Below are 17,962 nucleotides of genomic sequence, written 5' to 3'. Positions count from 1 at the left end.
CTTATTTCTCTATATAAACAGCTGACTGGCTATTACAAATTAAATATGTCCTTGCAAGTCTGATATTTGTGCTTTGTGTGTGTGTGTGTGGTGTATGCCCAAAAGCAGACACCCACCCATGAGATCCACGATATTACTTGGACTCCAGTGTGCATTCCATACGCCTCATCTGTTCTCTGGTCACATTTTATGTCAAAATAAATCACCCCTGAGTGCGTTCAATGCCACAGACTGAAATTGAATCCATAATCCTGCCATTCTGTAAAGTTCTGATATTTTACTATTGGTGACAACAACAAGACCAGGCTTAAGGTTTTGTCAATAAATTACAAGCAGGTTCACTTTCATTTTTAATAATTGAAATGTCTATGTTTTGTTTAATTAATGCAATATTCTTCAAGACTTTAAATTTCCAAACTGAGTTATCAACAAACTGGTATCAGTAAAGAATAAATTGCTGAAATCAACTGTCCCTACTTCTCAAACAGATACAGGCATTTAACTCTATCCGACTACATGAATTCTGTACAAACAAACATGACAACAGTCACATGTTAATACACGTTCCAATCACACAACAGTATCTTGAATGCCTCCTGTGTGAACCAAAAGTATTTAAAAAGTATGGTTATGTACAGTGGCACTGTGCAAACATTTTGAAATTTATATGTATCTCATTTTGAAAGTGTGACATCAGGTTTCAGTTTCTGCAGTGTAGAATTTGTAACAGTCGTACAATGTTTTCAGGCTGATTAGTGTTAGTAGGCATGGAACTGTCATGTCATGGAAGTGGGATATGGATATGTATAGTTGTCGAAAGAAGGTGCTGAAAACCATATCACTTGCAAAATTCATTGCTTCAAATTCATCAAGCTTTTATTGGCCTCATTTGTGGTTTTTACACTATAGACTGCTGTAGTATAGGTAATTGCTGAGGTCAAAATAACAGCCATTCTTGTGGCTGTGTACCAATTTGCATAATAGAAAGCTTAAGTATACACATAGTGATAGTACTGTAGAGTACCCAGACATCAAAGGCAAGTTCCGGTGTGTTGTTGGTGGTTTTAATGTTATGAAGATTCTGAGATCGTGGGTCCTGTATGGCTTCAGTACCCAAAGTTTTTTTTTATTTTATCAATTGTGTTCAACTATCCAAATTCAAAATTTCGATTTTGATGTATTGCTTTCATTGGTACAGTGTGCAGTTATGATAAAATTTGAAGAAACAGGTGCATATCTCTTTGTATAGTTGGTAGTGTGGTACAGTTGGAATATTGCCAGGTGAAGTAATGAGGGGATATCTGTGTGCTACTATAATGGGCAAAGCCCCTACGTCGTTACCAAGACTTCAAGCAATTAAGTTGCTACTTAGTGGTCTTGCCATTTGTATGCTGTGTAAACTTCAACATGCTTTATAGGGAAGGCCTAAAATTTGTCTTCTTTAAATTTCTGTATCTCAAGGTGGCATCATTGAGAACACACAAGGGGATTTAAGTCAACTCTGTATGCAAGTGTTTGCCATTGTGCACAAGTTTGTGATAATTCATTTTCAATATAGTATTACTGGAAGTGTTTTGTGTAATTTGTCAGTCAAAGCATAGACAGTGGATCACTCCTCTGTCTGCAGTCAAAGTTTTCCAGTGTTTTGGTGTAATTGATATGTATAAAGTACAGTATGAATATGATAATCAAGGAATATATGTCAAATGAGAATTGGAGATATCAAGCTTGACATTAATGACAAGTATGGGTATGAGAAAATATATTTTGAAACGAAAAATCTAAGGGTTTCCCTATCAAATATTTATTTGTTACACAGTGCTTTATTATTATTTATTTGTATTAATTTATGTGTATTTGTGATGGTTAAGCAGGTGCTGGTATTTCTTTTGCATCTGGAATTTTTCAAATATGAACAGGCAGACAGTCTGTGTCATTGCCATAACAGCTAGACATTAACATATTTCACTCTAATGTACACAACTCTTTCATTTGGTGGTGTAAGTGATTCCTACTGTCCTGTTGAATTTGCAGAGAAACTTTTTACTTCATCCATACATTTCTTTCTCGCTGCTTTCATCCTCACATCGTGATACATCCTTGCTGTTACCGAGTACTGCTTCTGGAAGAACATTGATGATAACTGTTCCAAAGAGAGTCACTACAATTATGTGTCATTTTTTTGTAGTTTCTTTAGTTTATTGTGCAGGGCTTGTAGATGAAGGGATATTTCAAAACTTAGTGGTTAGCTACCTGAAAGGCAAGTTTATGACTTGATAGACAGGTCTGCAACCATTTTCAGTGACCTCTTGCTTTGCCGTAATTATGCAATACTTATGATATGAGGTATCTCAGTCCTACCAGTTGTTTCTAATTTCCTACAACGCAAACCTTTTATATTTCAGACACTAAAATTATTGCCCAGCACAGTGAATCTGATGAAGTGATATGTCTTTGGTACGCGAACGAAAGTTGCCCAATTCTTTCATCCCCAATTCCTTGTACACACTCACCATAAAAACAATAGGTTCTGGCCTAAACCATGTATGTGAAGGGGCGAGATGAATTTTTCATTTGCTTGCATGAGTCCAATTTTTTTTGAGAGATACTCACCAAGAAATGTGTTCAGTGGCATTTTACAGTTGCTGAAGTGTTCATGGTTTGATGAACCATGACTTCAATGCCTAGCAGAGTGATAGTACTCAATACATGTGCATGTACATGTTTTTGTGACTGCAAAGTGTAAAATTCTTTAGTAAATTTTAAGTCTTTAGAGAGCAAATTTAACCCATTTCCTGCCAAGTCCATATTTCACCACCAGGTCAAGATGGTTAAAATTAACGAAACACAATGTATTCCATATGATGTATTTTAACATAATACTGTACATTTGAAGGCTGTTGAAAACATAATACTGTAAAGTTGATTTTTTTGGACAAAAGATGCTATAACATACCAAGCCAAGTGGGTGAAAATACGTCATGTTTTGGCTCAATACCGCTTTTTACTGACTTGGCTGATGGGGAAGTGATACAGTTATTACTGTCTGGCAGGAAAAGGGGTATACTGTTGTGCGTAGTAATCACAATTTTAATGCTGTGTTCAGAAAGTCTGACAAGATCGCTTGAAAAGATCTCTTTCATGCAATAGTGTGTTTTGATAAGGGGATATTTCAACCAAAATCATGTGACCCCCACCAACAATTGGTCAGGCTTGAAATGACAAGATTTCCATGTAGCAGGTTTCTGACACTGTTGTACAGCATTCACATAAAGCTCCATTGGGATTGCAATTTATGATATTAGTTTTCCACTCGGTTGAAGATGCGCAGGTACATTGTTTAGAAAACATTACACCAAAGTGTCCATATCAAGAATTAAAACCGTACCACATAAAGGGCTAATTGCTTCACTTTTGATAATTTATTTTACTCTTTCTGTTTTGTTCATCAATTGCAAGTTCTTAATCTACTCCCTGAAGCATGATGAAAGACTAATTATTTAGCTTGACAACACAAGAGTGTATACATATGAAATGCATTGTCGTTTTACAGTTGAATTCTAGCATGCTGTATGGACTATAATTCACTTGTCAACAATAGCAAATTGCAGTTTGCACATGTACAGGCTGAATTTACAAACTGAATACTGAGTATCTCAACAAGCTGTGGGAAGAAGAACAAGACAATGCTGTTGACACTGGAACAAAGCACAGTGAAAAATTATTAAAAGTTCCAGCTATTGGCTCTTTAGAACCTAAATACTTAATTATTGCGCCATTCAGCACATTGCTCATCTGGCACAGGGAAAGAAAATTGCAATGCTCTCTGATCCCGTCTGCATTTGTAAGCAAATACTTCCCATGTGAGAGAACTATGCCAAGGTCAGGTGCATACATTCATGTTTTGCCAGTTTTAATTGCACTTGGGAGCCAAGTTGTCATTGATTTCAGAATAGCATCAATGCCAAGTTCAAAACAAAGATTATATGCAATTTCAAGTTGAATGCTACACAAAGTAACAGTGCCCCCTCTGGAATTGCAGTTTGATTTCTTAACAAGTACAAAATGGCATCAAGAGTGGGTTCGAAATGCTGTAGCTGTCTGCTGGCTCAGATTAATCAGATGTTTTAAGTTAGCTCTGGTTCAATAAAGGAAATTCTGTTATATATTAAAAGTTTGTCCAATTGTTTTTTGTGGTCTGTATTGATATTTCAGACAAGGTATTAATCAATTTGCAGACAATACTTATATTTGTTTATTCTGTTCTAGATCAACATTTACATTTTGAAAATATGCAATTTACAAACACCTGATATTGGCATTTTTTGAATTTTAGAAAGGAATACATCAGTTAGCATCAGTGAAAAGAAAACAAAGTACACTATACACAATAAAAAGACTTGAAATTTTTTTATTGTTTTCCTTCTTGTAAATCAAATCAGTTTAATGTTCAATACAAAGATACTTAAATGAAAAATACTTTAAATCCACCAATTTTATGAGACATAATGATTACAGTACATATATCAATCTTTATTTTTTCCCATGGAAATACCATCATCCCATAGGTGCTTGAAGCAGTTTATAGGTGTCAAGTAGGGTTAAATGGTCTTTTCTTTCTTTTGTAATTATCAATTGACAATAAACAAATAATATTACACATAGCTCTGAATAATACATTAAGTAGTGACATGTCAAAAAGGTGCCATGTTACATCTTTGTGTTCTGACATGCTATTAAAATCATGTCACTTAGAAACAAGAATTATACTATAGTATATGAGTCTACAGACAGAAGCTGTTTATTTAACATTGTTTAGTCAATTTTTGTCAAACTCTGGAGGCAGGTTATACTGTCAGTCATCCTAAAACATGAAAGAAAACTGGACAAAGATATTTTCAGCTCTGCGCATAGACACAACCGATGACAGAAATGACGATGTAGTTTCTGATAATCAAATAACTGCTCTACCAGACTGCCTAGCTTGGAACACAGAATTGCTAGGTTATATTCAACTCTCATCATATCTTTCTGATGGACATAATTCAAGATCTTGATCAAAAAGAATTAATCTTATTTTTCCCTTTTCATGAAACAATCCAGGAACAGTGGCCTTCTCTCCATGGTCAGCTAGCAAAGTCACCTTTCCCCCTTTAAATTGTCAAGTGAAGCTTGCAGAAACCAACAAACTACTTTTGGGATTGTAAACATGCACAGTGTTGCAACATACCTTGTTGATAAAACAGGCAACATAAATACATCATGTATATCTTTGATAGGGATTTGGTTTTTACAGTACATGTAAATTCAGAACTGTGGCCTTTTCAACCTGTTTCCTGTGTTTCAACTTTCAACTTTTCAACCCAATTTTCCCTGTGGCGTAAATTTCCAGCAATCATCCTGTGCAATGTATTTCCAAATTTTATAGGAGAAATAAGATGATTTTGGTTCAGTTACCATGGCGACTGAAAGGGTCTTTGTAATGTAGGGGTCAAATTACACTAATTTGTGATCTCCAAATGTCAACAAAACTGAAGAATTGATTGTTTCTTACAGCTTTACTCCTTTCTAGTGCCAAGCAAATTTTTTGTAGAACATCTCTTGTGATGAGAATTTCAAGTTCAAACTAATCACTAGATAGTCAGTGATATTTTGACATTTCAAAATTAATTTGTGTACTGGACTATTAAACAGATGACTTGCCAAATATGTTGAAGATGATTTTGAGCTGAAAGTTCTTTAAAATTTTACCATATTTTCAACTGAATTCAGTTTTATCATTGTACAATATATCCTTGCAGAAAAAGATTAATCTAGATAACAGAGTTTGCAGGTGTACCTACAGGCACAGGGAGGAACCTGTCATTCAATGCTGAATCAACTCTTGTACGATGTCCTTTGGAATCGGCTGAGAATTATATTCTCGTTCTGCGCCATATACAAATACATCACATATTGCTACTGATCTTCATATAATGTGAAATAGGTATCTGTCACATGACAATATCTATAACAAAATATTCTTTCTGATAACAAAGTCTTTATGCCTTCCTGCCAAGTTCATATGTCACCATGAAGTCAAGTTGGTCAGTGAGGCATAACAGGTCCCATGTGTTGCATTTTAACAAATGCTTGAATATTTGAAGGCGTGTGAATGCCTTTAAAGCCGCACTTTTCAATCCCAGGTTCTCGCATTAGTGGAGTTCTCCTCCCAGTCAAACACATGGCCAGTACGATGTTTGATTTCTATAACATTAATTACACAAACTGATTTCAATCTGTTGTCACCTTTTGCTAATCCTGCAAACAGAGCTTATATAATCGTTTGATTGACGGTCGGTTCAAATTGCAAACGGTCATTTATTCCCCAGCACCACACTCGAATTTCCTTAACCCTTTTCCTGCCAGACAGTAATAACTGTATCACTTTCCCAGCAGCCAAGTCAGTAAAAAGCGGTATTTAGCTAAAACATGACGTATTTTCACCCACTTGGCTTGGTATGTTATAGCATCTTTTGTCCAAAAAAAGTCAACTTTACCATATTATGTTTTCAACAGCCTTCAAATGTACAGTATTATTTAAAAATACATCATATGGAATACGTTGTGTTTCATTAATTTTAACCATCTTGACCTGGTGGTGAAATATGGACTTGGCAGGAAAAGGGTTAAAAAAACGTCTTCCAGTGACGTTAGAATTTGAATACAACCACTGAGTTCGATCCGCAGCAGCTTCGTGCTGACCGCTTGGCAGTCTGTCAGCGTTTTTGCGGTCGGAAAAAACTAAAAAGTGGCATTTTCTGAAGCGTGTGCCCTCATGTTACCTGCTTGGTGTCCACTTACGCAATGAACGCCGACATAGGTTGGCCCCTTTTAAAGGGAGGCTCCGCCTTTTATACTATCAGTTTAAAAATAAATTTTACTGTCCCAACCTGTCCTACTATACCGTGTCAAGTATTGGAAAATATGTATAGATTTTGCACTCCACTGCTTTTTACTGACTCTGCACATGATGAAGTGATACTGTCTGGCAGGATTATGGTTGAACCTAGAGATTATAAATTCAGGGATTTACGGTTTGCAGCTTGATGTTTTGCAATAGAAGGGCTCAACGTTGAAAGGTTCAGTGAACAGTACAGTATTCACACCAGGGTTACAACAATCTATATCTAGTCTAGGGCCACTATCATATATCTTACAAATGATTTAATAGTTTATAAAGTAAGTTATTATTGGATTTCTATATGTGGATTTGAAATTGAAATGTTGCTGCTGTGATATATTACTATCATTAGGTTCAACTGGCCAAAATGTAAACATCCAAAGCCATACCATATCATTTTACAAATACACAACAAATTTTTCATAGGCTTCTAATGTGTTCAGATTAATTGATTGCAAATTTATGAGCATTTTTTAGGCCAAATATTTTTTTTCTTCTGCATATTCATGTTATTTTGCCGAGTAGCACCAGGGCATGATGTTGCACATTTTTGCATGTACTGTATGTGCTCCATAGCACTACACAATAGGCTTTTCAATCCAAATGATGTAGATTATTACTTAGTAGGTAAATATAACATGTAAATCAGCAGCCTTCTCTGTAGTTGGTCATTGTTGACATTGTCTGCAACATTAGCAACACCAAGATCATTCTCACAGATAGTATGAATATTCCAACATACATGCTGGTTGGCTTAGCCTGTTTTACAATGATACCAGCTTATGTGTGAGAGTGGGAAGAGGAATGTCCTGTAAAACAACTGCCTGTCTTTGGATGTTTGTAACTATCATATGTAAAGTTGGTGGACCCGTCACACCTCAATGAAGGCTAGGGTACAGCCAGAGTACTTTTCATGTGAATTGAAAGAATGTAGCATGTCACAGCACTGACCTGCTCAGTGTCGCTGATGCAAATATTATGCTGAAACCATCAAGTTCACACCTCCCTGAGGCAATAACTTGCCCAGTTCGGTGCCATGAAGACATTTTGTCATCATGTTTGCTTGAAGTCTTTGTCTATAATAACAAGATTAGCAACTGTACTTCACATTTTGTAATTGTACAAATTAAGTCAAAAAGTATGTAGCACTAACAAACTTACTGAAAAGCATTTTTATGCATCAGTATATTAAGTTACCTTCTAAATGGAGCCATATTATAGTTTCATTTAATTCAGTGTTTTATGGTTGTTTCATCACTACTAGGAAGGCAAGTGTATATGGAGAAAGCTGTGTTGGCAGAGACTAAGGACTATCTGGCAACATTTGATCCAAAACTTTGTTTTTGCAATTCAGTGGTTAAAATTTGTGCGCAAAATCCTTGTAGAAGTGAACCAGCAAAGATGTTATCCGTATGAAACATGATTCATAAAATCTGTATGAGAAAGACCTTCTGCCGCCCTCCAGATATGTGATCGGTTGAGGGATCAAAGTTTAGCACCACTGTCATTGAGATGTTCCAAATAATCTATAATTCTCTTCAGTAAAAGTCTGCAGTATCAATTTAGAATTTTACTATGACACTGAAAATGATTGTCATGGATGTCTGCAAAAATGGAGGCGTGGCATAGTGGTCCTAGCATTCGAACGTATGATTTTTTGTGGTAAGTGCAAATTACAAGGGCTTCATGTAGTGAGATAGCATACTGGGTAACCAAACATATTTCCTGACATTGTGGGTAGTGTGGGATTTGTTGTGTCTGCCATGACACTGAATGGTTCCAAGTTACTGTAACATATGTTGGCTGTAAACTTTGTACCAAAGACCCTTCTTCAAGCTGCTCTGAAATGAGTGCCCAGTGGCGGGAAGGCTGTATGACAGACAAGCCTCTGGCATGCTTCCCAGCAACTGTTGTCTTGCAAACTCAGTGTGCACAGCTGAGGTATTAAATCTCTCTCAGATATTGGTTAATCATTGCTGACAACCACCCCAGGTTTCATCAGGGCCGTTCAGTCTCAAGAGATATATGTGTATTTTCCTAGGGAAAAGACATGTCGTGATCTGCACTGCAAGTGAAGTCCCACAATAGCCCACAATCTTGTCTGTTGTTTTGTGGAATATTGCAAACCCTATGGTTTGCAGGCCCACAAAATGACTGCGCTAGATTCTAGACTTGTCTTGCTTGCTTCATCTAGGAATCAGAAATTAAGATGCATGGTTTATAAATTCAGGTATATTTAAATTATTTAAGTTAAGAGCAGGGCAGTGGTGATCTGTATGTGCTTTTATTCGAAAAACAAAATCTCCATATACAGCTTGGTCTGTACACACATGTGTAAAACTCAATGAGAAAGAAGAAAATATGAGTGATCACAGGTCACTGTAAAGTTATATGTAAACTCCTTTTACCAACCACCCTACGGTTTGGAAAACATGTTGTTCACCATGTTTAGAGTTGACTAGCACACAGGAAAACATAGGCGAAAAGTGCAATTTTTTTTCTTGAATTAAATTAAAGCAAGTATTGCCGATGAAAGCTATTACTTGTCTCGATTGAACTGGTGAACCGACTCAAGGATCATTAAGTTTGCAAGTTATAATGAATATTTTAGTTGCTAACTTTACCGATTGAGAGATACGGTAAACAATTCCTAGGTGAGCCATGGTGATAAAGAAACCCTCATTTTCATTGGCTTATTAAATCCATTAACAGTACTCAGCGAATCAGATGTAAACTGACGTACTCAACTTGATAACACTTACTTGTATGGTGTGCGTATAACTACAAGCTGTCACCTTTGTGATGATTAATATCAGCCAGACATATCATTCACTAATTAGCATATATTGTCTGCATGCCCTGTACAAAGAAACCATATTGAGGTTTCTATTATCTTATAAATGCCCATTGCATAAATTAGCCCTCCATTCCATTTACTATTCAATAGAAGAGGCTACAATTAAAAAGGGTGCTAGTTTGCCGCCATTGTTTGATGAACACAATTCAATGTCAAGTTTATTCAGACTGTTTACCCTGAGGCCCCCTACCTGTGTAATGAAAGCATGGCCTTGAGGCAGTATTTGTACAGGCAGAAATGCATACATGTGCAAATGCATATTACTTGACTCTTTGGTAACCTTCTTCTGTAGCCCTACCGAAACAAGATCCCTAGTGACTTGACGTCTTCCCAAATACTGCATTTATAGAGCTATCTCACGAAATTTTTAGAAATTTAAGGTTTTGCAAGATATATCATATGGATTAAAATAAGCATTCTAGGTTTTACAAGATATCATATGGATTAAAATAAGCTTATAAAAAAACAATATCGGATTATCTTATCTTGCATTAGTTTGGTTTTATATATACTATATAGTACTCATACTTATTATGCATCAGTATATTAAGTTACCTTCTGGAGCCATATTATAGTTTCATTTAATTCAGTGTTTTATCTTCTGATCAGTTGAGGGTATACCCTTGCACTGTCTAGACACTGTCGCAGGTACATTTATATCTTTCAGCAATATTACCATGATTACAGAAAATTCCCAGGTGGCTGCATCTTATTATTTTGTCTCCTGGAATTCTATCACAATTACTGCCTGGTAGACAAGGTATGTCATATCATAACAAGCCCTGAAGTTAAAGACCCTGTTACCTACAACAAGCATGAAATTTCACTCAAAGGCTCTCATCAGTTGTTAGAGACCAAATCCCAGGAGATCGACACCATGTTTGAAATTTATGGATGTTAGTTTGTCAAATGTAGCCTTTTTCACCCAAAACTTAGGGCCTGTCTGGTTTCACAGAGTGCCACATCATTTTTGCTAATGATATTCAAGTACCATCAGAGAACCTTCAATAATTAAAAAAACTGACAGAAGTCAAAATTGTGTGATACAATTTGTGATCTGACCTAGTGACCAAGTTATATGTATGTCCATGGTGATATACATAAGTACAGGTGGGTTTTTTTTTCAAGTGGTTGTTTGTCTCATTATTCTTTGTTTCTTTGCTGTGTTCATCATGTTTTAAGTTTCATGTGTCTTGTACCGTAGGATTTATAAACTACATTCACCGTTATTGACCCAATGTTGACATCATTGGGTGCAGCACTGTGATTGTACCAGTACCCCTTTCCCCATTACCATGTCTTCCCCATTTGTCAATTGAAACAAGGTTTGACCTCTGCTTGATAAAATTTATCACATAAAGGATTTCGGTTTACGGAGGAGACAAGAACCTTCGCAGAGAAGACCAAAATCAGTCAATTTCAAAGGAGCAGTCATATTCCCTCATAGCCTTTTCCTTTTCCGCTATTTTCCCTTGCTCTCCACCATCCTCCCTCTCAAATGAGCAGTCATTGACGACACTAGCCATTGGGCAATATTGCTTGCATCACTGTGACATTCTATCCAAGTGAGCTTCTTGAACTTCATGCCTATGGCCCGTAACCATTAGAGAATCTACTATATATGACTCTGACATAGAATATAATCAGACAACCAACTGTAACCATACAAACTAAATAGACAAAGGGAACTAAGTAGACGTAAGGGATTATCGATAGTCTTGGTCGTCATGTATATATTGGTATGTAACCTTGCGGAAATAAATTACATTGTACATGTGAGAGAGCATATATGGAAGTGCATCAAAGGCCATTCCTCAATCGAACTCTGTTCAGGCCTTTTTTGCCCCAGTTGAACTTCCTTGAAAGTCTCATTTGAGTCCATGACATGTGACATCTTCAAAAATGTGAGAAAACAGCTCCTCACAGCTTGCATGATTTTGATATTTTAACAATAAGCATCCACTGACCACATTCAGAATGTTGATTTTGACATGCCACAGCTTCAAAATTGCCTGAATATTATGTTTTCAACTAAATTCAGTCTGGTAATTGCAAATTATAATCCCATATACATGCAGAAAAAGTAAAAAGTTTAAAGCATCAATATACAAGGTGGTGAAAGGATAATATGAACTATGAAAAAGGAGAGAGAGAGAGAGAGAGAGAGAGAGAGAGTGAGAGTGGGTGTGAAGGTTTTATATAGTTTGGTGAGGAACAATCTGGGTCATATACATGTATTAACTGGCTAGGCAACACGATATACAGAGGTTGGCAGTTCCCAACATTGGTTACCCACGTTCTCAAAGGCACTCCTACCAAAAAGGCAAGATTTCATATTTCTATCAATATGGCACATCAAAAATCAACTCTGCAGGAACTGTGAAGGTACTGGGTTACATCCATTCTTGTCATGATTATTCATGTACGCTGTGACAACGTCACTTGTCATGGAGTGTGATGTCAGTCTTGATCACTTCGCCATGTGTAAGAAGTCATACAGTGTCAATACATATCAAAGCACATCTATTGATGTGCAAATGTAATGATAAGCCGTACTCAGATTAATGAATCAGAGATCTTTGTGGGACAAAAATAATTCAACAATGTAGGTTTTTCTTTCAGGAAAGACTTCATTTTCGTCTTTCTGTAGGCTTTGGAAACATCAATTGGTAGCTTCTAGTAGTTTGAATGGTTGTATTGTAAGTACAAGGGAAGGTTTAACTCATCTTTTCATAGTTATCACTCATAACCATAAAATTTTATCAGCTACTGCTGTCACTGATAACATACGTGCCCATGAGTTGCTGTAGTCAGTGATTATTGTGTAAACACTGCAAATTGTTATTACCACAATGGAAAAATAGAGAAAGAGGAAGGAAAGGGGCTGTACATGTGAGAATGTTTTGTGTTCAGTAATGTTGACCCAGTATGTGTGAAAAGCGTGCGTGTTGCTGGAAGAGGGAGGATTCATCACACAGTTTTAATTAAATTTTGTATTAAGTTTTTCATGATGAATTTAAGGAGAAGAGGATGGATATGAGATTAACCATGCTCTCCACACTGAAAAAAATGAAGATAAATTGACTTTTAAAGAAATACTGTGTGAAGTAGCTGACGGTATTCTGACATAATGGTAAAGATCATGAAAGGTCCAAATTGTAATAATAATTGAAGTATCTGCTCTCACTAGAGTGAAACTGAGCAGAGAAACAAACATACCTGATAGATTCAAGGTTTACGGATATTTTAAATTCAAAATGGCTGCCACCCCTGTGTTTACTCTATGGAGAAAAATAAAATTTTAGTTTTTCGAAAAACTAAGACAGTGAAAAGTATTCTTACACCAAGAGCTTTAAAATGAACCCACACAAGTGGTAGATCAGAAAAGAATGGTAAAAGTTTGAGAGTCTGAATATCTGTCCCCGAGGCGCCTTCTACCTTTATCATTGTGAAATGCCATTCTGATTTTCTGCTTCTTATGAAAGATAAAATAAACCATTTCAGCCAGCTGTGTGTTTACCATCATGTGTTGCGTAGAATACCACAATCATTTCTGAAACAGCATTTTTACAATGAAAAACATACTAGTATTTACAGTAACTGAACTACATACAGTATATGGACAAAGTGCTAGTGAGTTCCTAGTGATTTTAACTTCTTTATTGTGATATTTGTTTGATCTTCAGTATATGGACAAAGTTCAGTATAATTAAGTTTTATTAATTGAATTTGCCATAGTGCGAATTTATTATCTTAACTGATATCTGCCATAGTTTAAAAAATGGTAGTGCAATAGAAAATTATTGGAAATTGCTAAAAATAATGTTGTGTAAGTACCAATAGTGAGTATGGATGGTACATGTATGATGTACTAAAAATTTTAGATCACAGTTTTCATGTGACATGAATTTGAGGAATATCTGTTGAAGGGAAGTAATTTAATTGAAAATTTGAAGATGGCCATCCTTTGGGATTTAACTTAGAATTACTCAGGGACAGACTGTGACCAATATTCTGTGTACCATTCAGTTGAAGGTTCATATAAGTCAGTCCTGCCAAACCTCTGAAAACACAGTGCATTGTTTGATGAAATCATGATTTACCACAGCTTGTTTGTGGCCTGTGGCATTGACTATTTTTAAGCTTGTTTGTTTTGTCAGCCAGGCAATTAATCATGACTGGTCTGTACACTGTTCATAACTACTCTTGTACATACATTGACTACTGTGTAACAGCAAAGAACTGGAAAATATAAGTAGCATATAACAATGTATCGCAAGAGTACAGTATAAATATATTTGTACAACTAATGCACACCGTCTAAAGAAATACTGTCGATAATTATATGTTGGATAAATGTACATATATCGTACTGCTCTGAACTGTTACTGTGTTAGCTATGCATGCAATGTAGCAAGGATGCATTGTATACCCGATACTAACAGCCACATAAAATGGCCAACAAATTTGGTCAAATACTCATGCTGTAATCAACCGTCTTATGACAGCTTAAAATTGTTGTCATTTAATATGGTTGTAGGGTGTCTTTGGTAGGAAACCAAATTAAATGTAACACCTTTGACCTCATGAGGTCATTATGACATAATGGCAGTGGTGGGGTCAGAAGGCAACCCACTGGCCCATGCTTTGGCTTACATTGTAATTTCTCTCCACCTGTGTACCTGGTCTGTGGTACCCTCAGGCAGACTTCAATAATGGTGTTAGTTTTCATTCCATGAGTAGACCAGGTACACCGTGCATGCAAAGAATATGTGTGCCTCTGGGTAACTACAGTTCTGTGTAGCAACGATTACTCAATCTGGTGCAATACAGTTTAAGCTGGGTGAAATACAGTCCTATCTGAATGTATGCAGACTCTCAACCATTACAGAACCTGAACATAGTCCAATAGAATGTACAGTGTTATGATGTAATTTTACCGATAATCTATGTTTATTCTTTACTGAATCAATGTAACATGAACTCGTCACTACAGTCAGGCCATAATTCTCTACTCAGTGGTATACAGACAACGTGTTTTAAAATGAAATGTACATATATGTACAATGCTATGCTCTTCCATTCTCTGTCTCTTGTCCCATTTAATATGAACTTTTATTCACGTAACCTCAGATATAAGGCACAAACAATGTGAATCAGCTCATCTCACAGTGCTTGCCATTATCATCATTTATCTATTAGAGATATTTTTATGAAAACAATGATAAGGACATGAACAAGCATATAATAATCTAAGTTTATTATGAGCCATTCAATGCCACTTATGAATGAAGATACTCTTCTTTCATATTCAAACTAGCATGATCTATAATCCTTGAAAATCTCAAAGTTAATATGTTACCCCATCAGGCAAGGCATACCCTGTGAAAGGACCTGCTGAAGTACATGATCTGTTCTATCAAATCTGAAACACTGGTCGTGTCGATTGCCGTGATACTTGAGGAGAATCTGGTGTCAAGGTTTTGACTGGTATGAAACTGGGTAGGTAATTTTTGAAATTCTATTCAACAATGGTTGGTTTACGAATTCATTGTCTGCCCACAGTTGAGGTATTTGAAGAACTTGTTGAGTTTACATTGTGTTGACATGGACTTTCATGGTGTCGGACACTTTATCGTTTGGGTGCTGAATGATATGTGAAAGTGAGTTTTTTTCTCCGAGAGTTGGAATTTTTCGAATTCAGAAAGTTGTACAATCAATGCTTTACCAGCAGAATGAATCAACAAAACCAACCTTCAGTACTTGTCATCAAAAGAAAATCAATATTCATCAGAGTCCTTTCCATCAACAAGTTATACGCGTTGACAACAGTTTAATCAATTTCTTTCAAAATAGACACTTCGTACTAGAAAATTATAGGATTAAAATTTTGCATACACGGGACAAAACAGCTGACAGTTTGACCTAAGTTTGCATAGGCTTTCATCTCTGAACTTTCATCAAACCAAATAATTTGCCTGTCACTAAGTGTTAGGAAGCTATTTCAAAGGGAGCAAAGAGAAAATTAAACAGGTTTATAGCTTAGATTTAGAAAGTGAAATTTGTATATCAAAAATGAAGACACTTGGGGTGTCCTCAATGTGTGTTCACATTCAGGAACTGGACACAAAACTGTTTTTCGTGTTCATTGTCACAACTCAGAGCACTAATTTTAACATCTGTGTGCTCACACTTATGCCATAATCACTCCCAACGAAATCTAGCAAGTATGTGTAAACGGACTCTGTAATGGTTGCGAAGAGCTACAGAAGATTTCAGATGGTTAAAAGCCAAGTTAATGTATAACCTTGTGAAGGATACATATAATTGCATGCACTACTAAAGGTTCTGACAGGTAAACTGTATGAACAAACAAGTCCATAGGATGTCATAGCCTCTCACCCCTACAAGCCCTATGCTTATGAATATACCATCAATCAAATAAAACAATTCGTCATGTTTTATCTCTTTCAAACTGATTCATATTTGTGCGAGACATAATTTTGGTTGTGTTTTTGAAAAACAGTGTCTTGTCCTGCTCCCCAAGTCATGTTTGTTATAATGCCAGTAGTGTACAGGTGTCGTCTTCCACTCGTCAACAGCCTTTCATGTTTGTTATGTGTCCGACTCTCTTGTTCACCAGTGAATTGTTGTCTTGACTTGAATTCATTTGTCAACAACAACATTTCATATTGTACACAATGCTCATTGGGCCTATTTGCAGCATCTCGGAAGCTGTTATCCAATTTGTTGACTGAATTGTACCGTTATCATTGAATTATACACAATAGACTCCTTAAGTTGCTGTGAATATCGACAATTGACCAATCAGGTATAACCTCCCGAGCCAGCTGCACATCAGCAGGGTTCGTCTGTGCAAGGCTAACATTTTGCATTTCAATACATGCTCTGCAAGAGGAGGAAGAACATTTTCCACTTTACTGAAACAGAACTAATAAAAATAATATCAAAAATTGCAGATGTTAGATCCTTTTAAAGAGGCACATGCCTGATAAGATAACACAGTTTACAGCAAATGTTTCATCAGATTCAAAATTTAATGGAAAACAAAAGTTTGCAAGGTGTGAATTAGAAAGGTATACTCATAGAACAAGTTTACCATGTCGTTGAATAGAAACTGTTAATTGTAAGGAAATGGGACTCTTAGGCCCAAAAAAATCATGCTGTCCCGACAACCCAACCCACCCTATTTTTCACCGACCAACCCTAAACTTTTTAGAGCCACGTGAACATGGAAGTTAAAAAAAGAAAGAAAAAAAACGTCAAATTACGAGTTCATTACCTGGCATCTGATTTTTGCTTGAACAAGGATTCTTATGTTTTAATTCCTTATGATACGTTTTTCTGGAAATGTGGCCAGTGTTTGATCGCCCCGAATCCCAAAAAAATGCATATTGAAAAATGGAAATGTTTTGGAAAAAAAAAATCCTTGCCTACCTACCTACCCAATTCTTAAAAACAATGTTATCGGAACAGCACAATTTTTTTTTTTTTTTTGCCTTACCATGGTATTCCTGATATTGTGGTAACGATATACTAATTAATGAACAGATGGATTGGTAATGAAATGACTGATTTTAATTTCAAGATTGAAACATTTGCCTCCAGAAATCATCATGGACATCAGTTCATGGATATAACAGAAGTCATTCACAGTGTATAGTTGAAATATATGCAATGACAGTGAAACTATTATGTCAATTGTTTAAAAACGGTTTCATGATCACACATCTTCCCCGTCTGTGTGTTGAATAGACATACATGTATTGTAAGGGTCTTGCATGCCACAGCTGTCCTATAATCATCTACATAAGAACAAAAGTTGTAAGTTGTCTTTTGTAGGGGGAAGTTTAGGCAAACGTCTAAACATTCAAATAACTCTGAAAGATGGTTCTAAAATGTGTTTCTCATGTTGAAATATTCTACTCGGCTCAAGGGACGCTTTGTGCACATGGTGTTACATACACCACAGCCGTATGTGTCTTGCTGAATACGGTACACATATAATACACACCTTGATGCTTCATTACTGATACATTACTGATACTAAATTATGAGAAATAGTTCCACCCAAGTGAGCAGTACTTTAAAGCAAGTGGTACAGATTCAGAAAGTGTCACTCTGTGTTAGTTGACCAGGTT

At 36.2% G+C, this 17,962-nt stretch overlaps 1 protein-coding gene across 2 annotated transcripts in view; it reads left to right on the top strand.

Annotated features, from left to right (window-relative positions):
* The window catches only part of LOC139115637 (nuclear receptor coactivator 2-like), an 89,680-nt gene that overhangs the window by 1,762 nt on the left and 69,956 nt on the right, over positions 1 to 17,962 (top strand). The window contains exon 2 of one of the 2 annotated variants that reach the window (XM_070677912.1): positions 15,171 to 15,302. The exons of the other annotated variant lie outside the window; for it this stretch is intronic. The gene's annotated coding sequence lies outside the window, so the exon portion shown is untranslated. The remainder of the gene's footprint in view (positions 1 to 15,170; positions 15,303 to 17,962) is intronic. 2 annotated transcript variants of the gene reach the window in all.

Source organism: Ptychodera flava, chromosome 17 (genome assembly GCF_041260155.1).
Source record: "Ptychodera flava strain L36383 chromosome 17, AS_Pfla_20210202, whole genome shotgun sequence".
NCBI lineage: Eukaryota > Metazoa > Hemichordata > Enteropneusta > Ptychoderidae > Ptychodera > Ptychodera flava.
Note: the sequence above shows the minus strand (reverse complement) of the source record. Positions and strands in the feature narration are given on the sequence as shown.